This window comes from Dermacentor andersoni, chromosome 4 (genome assembly GCF_023375885.2).
Source record: "Dermacentor andersoni chromosome 4, qqDerAnde1_hic_scaffold, whole genome shotgun sequence".
Lineage (NCBI taxonomy): Eukaryota > Metazoa > Arthropoda > Arachnida > Ixodida > Ixodidae > Dermacentor > Dermacentor andersoni.
This window is the reverse complement of record NC_092817.1, coordinates 220301458-220310351: the sequence shown is the minus strand read 5'-3', so window position 1 is coordinate 220310351 and position 8894 is coordinate 220301458. Positions and strand designations below refer to the sequence as shown.

Here is an 8894-nt window from a genome sequence, read left to right as displayed (position 1 = left end):
CAAGCCAAATCAGTATTAGTTGGCTATTTGGGTGAACGCAACGCACCCGTTCGAACCACCGGGTACGCGCAACGCCGGCCCAGAAACAAACGCCACTAGTCTAAAGACCGAAGTCAATCCGAAGCCTGTACTTCCCATCATTCCCATGTAGGTTGAGGCAACGCGCATGAGAACCCCCGTAGACACTAGCGCCACATTTCCCTCTAGGGTATTTTTAGAAACTCTATGGGTGTAGCCTCGACGAGAGTGGTGTCAAGCACTTTAAGGGATACTAAAGGTTACTATGAAGTCAAGTTAAAGTGACAAACCAATGCTCTAGAATGTCTAAGGCGTCAATATAATCGCGAACAGAGCTCTAGTAACCGGGAAATTGAGGTATATGGATGACACGATTAGAGACACCCCAGCGGCATTCCGGTACTAGCCCGATGACGAAGGCACTCCATCATAATTTATGTCACTAGTACTCAACTGTTCGTATTAAAAAAATCATTTCATTAGATCATAAGATGCAAGAAAATGCTACTTGTCTACTTCTATTTGATTCTAATAAAAAATAAAATTTTGACGTTATCCTTGAGTATATGGGTGGTTGACGGGTTTCGTTTTCGTTCGACTGCGCTGCGCCTGCTTTCGAGTTTCAGTTCTGCTCGCTCGCGAAACTTGCATTTGGAACAAGCAGCGAGGTCCATGTGATGTTGTTGGATGCGCGAACGGTCCGCGGAACTTGGCCAAGGGCAGTTGCAGCGGCGAATCCAACGTTACTTATCACCGTGTGCCAACGAGCGAACCTCTCCTTTCGAAGTGGTTAAGTGCCTTACCTCTGCCACAGCGCGTTGGCAAAGATCCGGAAAATCAGTGTGCTCGCTGCACTTTCGTCCAGAGGATTACGAGTTCAACGCCGACTTACTGAAGTCGTGTGGAGTGCCTTTCAAAGCAATGCTTTCCCGTAGCGCTGTTCTGTCTTGCCTGCATTCTCCGAAGCCCAATTACTGCAGGACGAAGACGGGGCAGTAAGTGCGGCATTTGATTTTCACGAAGGAAAAGCTACAAATGTGTGAATATGTACAGCCATGACATACAGTTGCTTTTATTTTCAGGCTGAACATAGCGAATCGGAAACCAGCGCTTCGACAGTCGACAACTCCGACAAATACAACGCGCAGGTACGCAAAATGCGCGAAAACTGGCTATTACTGGCGTTCTCGCTCGATAACTGCACTGACAGAAGTCGCTGCATAAATTTGGTGCACCGAAGTTGTTCAGCATTTTCTAGGCGACTCGTGACGGGGGGACAGATGCAAGCCTCTCGTCGAGCACTGCTGAAAAAAGTTGCAGTAGTATTCGAAATACGGAATCTGTACAAGTTCGTCTGCCCGGCACAAGCATTGGCGAGTTCGCTTGTGGTAATGTTCGCACATTCCGAACTGGGCATATTCGGATACAATAGAGGACACCTTTACTTACATGTCTCCTTGTTATGCACACAGCCACACTGAACTCACGAAATGCAGTTTTTCTTGTTTACGAGAACAGTATATCGCAAGGGTAGTAAAACTGTCATGTCATTGTGATTGCTCAGGCTAGTGAGGTGTGTCTCATAGCTGTTGTGTTATTAATTGATATGTGGTATTTACTGGCATCAGCACCTACATTTAAGGAATGTTCATTTTAATCACAGGTAGTCTCATTTCAATTTACAGCAATATTTAAAGCAATTCTCACCTACAATGGTCAGTTGAATACCTTTTTCCAACGTGACTTTTATTCCAGGTGTTCAAGTTAACACAACAATGAAGCAAACAAAGGAAAAGGGAACGCAGGTTTGTAGAAGGAAGCCCATGACGTCAATGCCTGTGAAGAGGCGTTACAGGGCTTGAAGAGCTGAAGGAGCCAAGCGATGGCGACAAACATCTAGAGAGGAGGCCAGCTTTCTCGTCTCACCTGATGCATCACCGGTAGCTTGCAAAGCTGACAGGCATGACACGCATATGAGCCAGACAACTCAACTTGTACCGTGGATGCAACATTTGCTGATGGGTGACCAGGATTCATATTTTACAACATAGGAACCCATGCTCAAAACTAGTGGCATGCAATGATAAAGAGATGGAGTAGCAACTCCCGACACCAATTCCATTTCTTAGAACCATTCACATTTGCAAAAAAAGAGTTCAAATGGCATAAGTCTAGGGGCTTCACCTTGGACAGTTTTTTTTTCAACTTTGATCAACACAAATTAGAGAGTGAGGTTCAAGATTACCATTAGAATTTATAAGAAAAAAACCCCTCACAATTAAGAGGAAACTTTCACAAAATCATTTGTAGCGCTTTCTATTATGAGTGTCATCACAAGAAGTTTTTCCTGAGGTAATTCGTACTACATAACTTATGGAACACTACCTCCCATATATAGTGAAGCAATTTGTTAATCATGGTGTAAACAGTGTGCATTGTCAAATGCATATATTTGTGAAACCTGACAGTGAGCAATTCATTTTCCAGAAGGTATGAAGATGAGATGCATGCTAATCAGAAAGACTACTTCCTTGCCCACAGCACCTGCCTGGTCACCCTTCAGAGCCAGTGCTGCACTTGTTTGTCAGCTTCATGCATAGTAAAGCTATTTTACAATGGCACATGCATTACAGCAGAAACTGAATGTCAACATGCACACGTGCATACGTGGTCCAGCCAGCCACTTGTTGGAACCAAGTCAAGGGGCAACATCGAGTTGGCAACGGCTTTGCTTTTTTTTCGGTTCAGGTCCTACCAGTGCTCTCGGGATGATGCAGCTGATGGGTGTGCAACTCATGAGTGACCAAGCTTTCTTCAATTACCAGAAGGCATACCTTCTTCCTGTAGTCACCATGGTAAATGCACAGCTTCCACTTTTCATAATGCCAACCTGCAGTACCTCTCACACCATTCAAATATAGTAAAAAAGAACTTTATTTCGAACCTGAGTATTAGTTCTGTGCTTATTTTCACCAATGTGAAAACACATTATTATGATGTGCAGTTCATTGCATCAGTAATGAAAGGACAGTAAATTGGATTGCCATTTTCATTTTATTCAGAACCACTAAATCAATGACATTACAGACATAATCATTCCACACCAAGGGAAACAACATCAATTTCTTTCTTTTTTTGCTGCCAGGGATATAACTAAAAAAAAGGGTTGGTTGCTGCAGGAAAGTAGTTCCTTCAGCCATAGGATATGTTTTTTTCACAAGACTATTTGGTGAAAACTGGTCCTGGTAGTACCGTGTAAGCTAATGTACTGCATTGGTGGCTCAGATGAGTATGGCCAAAAAATGTAACTTAGTAACGGCAGAAATTGAGGAAGTTTGTCCTGCATAATTGAAAGTGTAACTGCACAGCTTGGGACAAGAACAGAAATCAATGAGTAGGCGAGGACAGGCACTGCCTTTCTGATGGGTCTCTGTATTATACATATACTACACATGTACATGCTGTATGCTAGAAACTAAGAATTTAGGAAGTGCAGCATAGATAGAACACCAATGAAAACATGACAAGCTTATGTTTGACTGTTAGGCGGAAAGGGTAACTTGCAAGCATGACACGGTATTACTAACACTATACATGCATCTTGTTTCCTGCCTTAAAAAAATATGGAAAAGCATGTAGGAGTGCAAGTAGTTATCTTCCATCTCGCACAAACACTATCTTTCCAAAGGAACATAATATAAATGCAAATGTGTAGCCAAGCAGCAGATGCATTATGTTGAAATGACTCTCTGCATGAGCACAATAACAATGTGCACAATGACGAACTAGGCTTTTTAGCAAATCGTTGTCATGCCTGTGGGTGGAACCCTTATTTGAAGAAGCCCAGAAAGTATGGAAAGGCACAATGTGAATGAGCAATCCACCTATCTCATTACTGCAGAAATAAATGCTGTCTTTGACGATCACGGGCACGCTATGCAGGCAACAGCATGTCATGTTTTCACTGGTGCTTAATTAATCTGGCCTGCACTTCTTCATTATTCCTTTGTATCCGGTGTACAATGCACTTACACTGTCTCGTTTGTAATAAACCATCTCAATGTAATGTCAGTGGGTGACCTTCTCTGCTTGTCGACTTATGGTAATCTGCAGCACAAACAACGAGGACAAAGAACTGTGTGGAACGAACCCTGAACCAACTACATTTAATTCACAGAAAGAGTCTGTTGGAATAGAAACAAAAAGTAAACTCGGCTCTTACACAAGATGAACAAAAAAAGATGGAGACAAACCGCAAGGATAACACAGATTTAAAAATATAAATGACTTATGTGTGTACATCAGGTGCATCAAATTGTGAGACACTAGTTGAAAATCACATTCTCAAAAACTATGTGCCTGACCAGCCCTTGCGCAACAAGGTTACTTCGTATTGTAAAACTGATATTGATGTCTGGCTGACGCACGCGATTCCTCTTTTTTTCATTTTGTATGCCTCTACCAGCTTGTGGGCCCTCTGATTTCTGTGCTGCAAAATCACATCAGCATCAATAAAAATTGGCGTGCAAACTGGTCGAGGCATAACACATACCGTATTTACACGACTGCAAGTCGACCCCATCATATCGCGTGACAGGAAAAAAAAAAAAAGGAGAGCATACCCGAGGGTGCATTCGATAACGAAAATTTATTAGTGGCCAACATGGTCACGGGACTGCTCATCTTCACTCTTGCTGCCATCGTCATCGTTGCTATGGTCCCGCAGCGCGTCATCGTCCCGCGAAATTTAACATTTGGCAAACGACCGCACCACGACATCTTGTGGAACAGCAGCCCACGCCGAATGCACCCAACCACACGCAGTCGTCAGGGAGGCTCTTTTGATAGGTCTGGTTGGTGTAATTTCACGGTCTTCTGCCACCAGCCACTCGTACTCACGGCAGAGCAGGTCCTTAAAAGGCGAAGATCCGGGCTTGTTTCATGACCATGTCGCGCTTCACTGGCAGGGACCGATCGCGCATTTCAGCGACGTATGCCGCAAGCTTAGCCTACAGCTCCGGAAAGCGTCCAGACTTCGGCACGTGGGAAATTCCTCACTTGCCGTCACAGGTGAAAATTTCGCTTCGCTGCAGTCGCCACTCTCGCACCACCCGTTTAGAAACATCGAACTTGCAGCCCGCTGTGCAGTGATTTGCTTCTTCGATGTAAAGGATGGCAGCGCTCTTGAACGCCGCCGAATGATTAGTGGGCCTGGAGCACTCATGATGACTGAGGAAGCATAGAAGTAGCACGTAGCCGGCAGTCAAGTGGAACGCGTCAAACCAATGCCTTTCGTCAAACTATAGAGAAAGCTAAGCGCAACAGGCAAAGAGAAACCCGCGAGCGGTGTCTGATCTTCCATGAACTACCGATGCTCCCCCCTGCAAGCACCGCCGTTCTGAGGGTGCCGCCGCGAATTGAACAGCGGCACTGCCATCAACTATCGACACCCCTCATGAGTGTTGTGTGCACTGTAAAACTCTCAACAATGTTGAAAAACCATTCCGAAAAGCGAACAAACACTCGGGATAGCGAAAAGCTACGGGTAGGGCCATAGAGCAAACATAAAATTGTAACTACGTTGTAGCTCCCGTTGGTCTCGCTTTTTTGGCAGTGCCATGTTCTGGTTTCGATTGTAAGTCGACGCCCCACTTCAGGTTTTCAAATTTTAAAGAAGTGGTCGACTTAGAATCATGTAAATACGGTACATAAAAGAGAGATTGCGTGCATCAGCCAGACATCAGTATCACATTTAGAAAGCAAGTAACCTTGCACAGTTTTTGACAACCAATGATTTTTAACTAGTGTCACTTTTTAATGTACCTGATAAGTTTTGTTACATTTACAAGTCTGTGTTATCCTCAAGGTTTGTTTCTCCTTCCACTGTCATTATCTCATGTCATAGCTGGGTTCATGTATCTTCTTTTGTATTAAAACAAGCAATTTCTGCGAATAAAATGCAGTTGAAGTTCAGCACTCATCCTGTGTAGTTCTTTGTCATCTTTTGACCTGCCTACTACCATGAATGCAACCAACTTGCCCAATTTTTCATTCTTTCAAGAATCTATGTCCTCGTCAAGTTACATTTTGAGTCAGCGTGAGGCACACTCATTAGAACATTCTTGCTAACTAGTTGGTTCATACTTTAAGGAAGGTTAAAACTGCGCGAAAAAACGAGGGCAAGCGGAAGGAACACACAAGTCTGCACTCGTGGTGTGTTGTGCATTCCTTCCACTTGTATTCATTTTTTCGCAGTTTTAACCTTCCCACGCTCATTAACAGGGTGAATTCCTTTAGCAAAGCTCTTTGTCCCCTGTGCCACTTTCGCACTTCAACTCTACTCGTGACTTCCTTACAGGTCTGGGATGAGCATCAGGAAACTTTGCTGACAGAGCTCAGTGATACTAGCCTGCAGTTTTGTGGGATGTGATTCCTCTGGCCACAGCGCCAAGTTCCTCTCATATTCCTTCCTGTGCCCTGAAAAGAGAAAAATCATACACACAGAGCAAGTTCAAGTGAAGGAGGTAAGTCGAGCAAGAAGCAGTTGAGATGCATTCATGATAGGTCTTATTAAATGATGATGATGATGTGTGGTGTTTTATGGCGCAAGGGCCAGGTTTGGTCAAAGAGCGCCATGACAAGTGGTAATGTTGACGATGTATTATGGAAGATGTGACTTGGCTGTAAAGTGGCCTAAAAATAGTCGCTGTACAGTGCATAAAATCTACGTGCTATAAAATTATGGCGATGACTAATGACGAATACTATGAACATTAAAATCCATCGTAAAAGAATGATGCAGAATAGAAGATATATGAGATAGTAAAATTACCTGGAGCACTGCTGCCTCACCGGAGCCCTTGAAACACAAGGGCCTAGAGGCGCATGCTATACGAAAGAGCTATCACAGCGGCATCCTCTGAAGAGAGGACCCACTATGAACATGTGGGGCTAAAAACATGCAAGACAACATCTTTCAGAAAACTTAGGACTGCGTTGGTGTCAAATAAAGGTTCTGGGCCGAGTAGCATTACGGGATGTAGGGGGATGTGCTGCCGGTATGCTAGGAAAAAATGTTTCCTTCTTTCAGATTCGGCTGCCCGACACTTCAGGAGGACGTGGAGGACGGTCAGCCTCTCCCCGCATCTACCGCAGGTTGGAGGATCATTTTCAGTGAGTAGAAAGTTATGCGTGCCAAATGTGTGTCCTATTCTGAGGCGACAGAATAGGACATCTGTTCGCCGTGATTTTGTTACGGAGGGCCAAGAACCTAACTGTGGTTTTATCACGTGCAGTTGTGTTATTTACTTCTGCGTCCCACATACGTTGCCAGTGGTTTCGCAGTTTTCTTCTTAAGAAAGGCTTCAGGTCTGTGACAGGGACTGAAGCAGTAGGACTAACTGCATGCAATGAAATGGATGTGGCCATCTGGTCCGCTAGTACGTTTCCCTCAATGCCCCTATGTCCAGGCACCCAGCATATAATCACATGTTGGTTAGATATATATGCTTTACACAGTACGGAGTAGAGTTCATTAATTACCGGATTTTTGTGGCTACAGAAAGACATCAAGGCCTTCACAACACTAAGGGAGTCCGTATATATAACCGATTTCTGGAGTTTTGATTTATTTATATGCTTTACGACCGACAGCAGTGCGTAAGCCTCAGCCGTAAAGATACTAGTTTCCGGATGCAGTACGTCGGTTTCCGAGAAGGATGGACCGACTGCTGCATAGGACACCCCGCCGTGTGACTTCGATGCGTCTGTGTAGAACTCCGTGCAGGAGTATTTGTGCTGGAGTTCCCGGAAATGCATTTGGATTTCAATCTCTGGAGCGTGTTTTGTAACTTGCATGAAGGATATATCGCATTGTATCAGCTGCCACTCCCAAGGAGGTAGCAGCTTGGCTGGATGCATTGGGCGAAGCTCGAGGATTGGGACACGCATTTCATCACTAAGCTTCCTCACACGCAGCGAGAAAGGCTGTCTTACGGAGGGACGATTATGAAAGAGTGTAGCATATGTCGTATCGTTAATGGTATTAAAACACGGATGTTGAGGATTAGAGTGGACTTTCAAAAAGTATGTCTGGCTGATGTATGTTCTCTGCAGATTAAGTGACCACTCATTTGATTCTGCATATAAGCTTTCAATAGGACTTCTTCTGAAAGCTCCAGTGGCCAGTCGGATTCCTAGATGGTGGACCGGATCTAGCATCTTTAGCGCGGTCGGGGCTGCAGAATGATAGATCACGGCACCGTAGTCCAACCGTGATCGGATGAGGCTCTTGTAAAGCTTCATTAAACATTTTCTGTCGCTGCCCCATGCTGTATTGGATAAAATTTTCAGCAAGTTCATTGTTTTTAAGCATTTGACCTTGAGGTACTTTATGTATGGAATAAAAGTTAATTTCGAATCAAGTATGATGCCTAAGAACTTGTGTTCTCTGTTCACAGGAATTCGCTGACCATACATTTCGATACTGGGTTCTGCAATGAGCCCTCTCTTTCTTGTGAAAAGCACACAAGAACTTTTGTTGGGGTTAACTTTAAATCCGTTTTCTTCTGCCCATTTGGACACTTTGTTCAAGCCCTGTTGAACTTGCCTCTCACATACTGTAAGGTTGCAGGATTTGAAACCTATCTGTATGTCGTCTACGTAAACAGAATAAAAAATGGCTGGCGGTAATGAAGCACGTAGCGTGTTCATCTTAATGATAAAGAGAGTGCAGCTGAGCACGCCTCTCTGGGGTACACCAGTTTCCTGTATAAAAGGTCGCGACAATACATTGCCGACTTTCACGCGGAATGTATGATTGGACAAATGGCTTTCTATTAGGACGAGCATATTGCCACGGATGCCAATTCCCGACA

The 8894-nt window shown here is 44.2% G+C and overlaps 1 long non-coding RNA gene across 2 annotated transcripts; it reads left to right on the top strand.

Moving 5' to 3' along the window:
- Nucleotides 1–244: 244 nt before the first annotated feature.
- Nucleotides 245–8444, top strand: LOC140217436 (uncharacterized). Of its 2 annotated transcripts, XR_011894012.1 has the most exons (6): nt 245–1013; nt 1101–1166; nt 1774–2873; nt 6377–6542; nt 7109–7191; nt 8134–8444. It is a non-coding gene; the product is annotated as an uncharacterized lncRNA (long non-coding RNA). The 2 variants fall into 2 exon arrangements; XR_011894011.1 differs by having other exon boundaries at nt 249–1013; nt 1774–6542.
- Nucleotides 8445–8894: the final 450 nt, after the last annotated feature.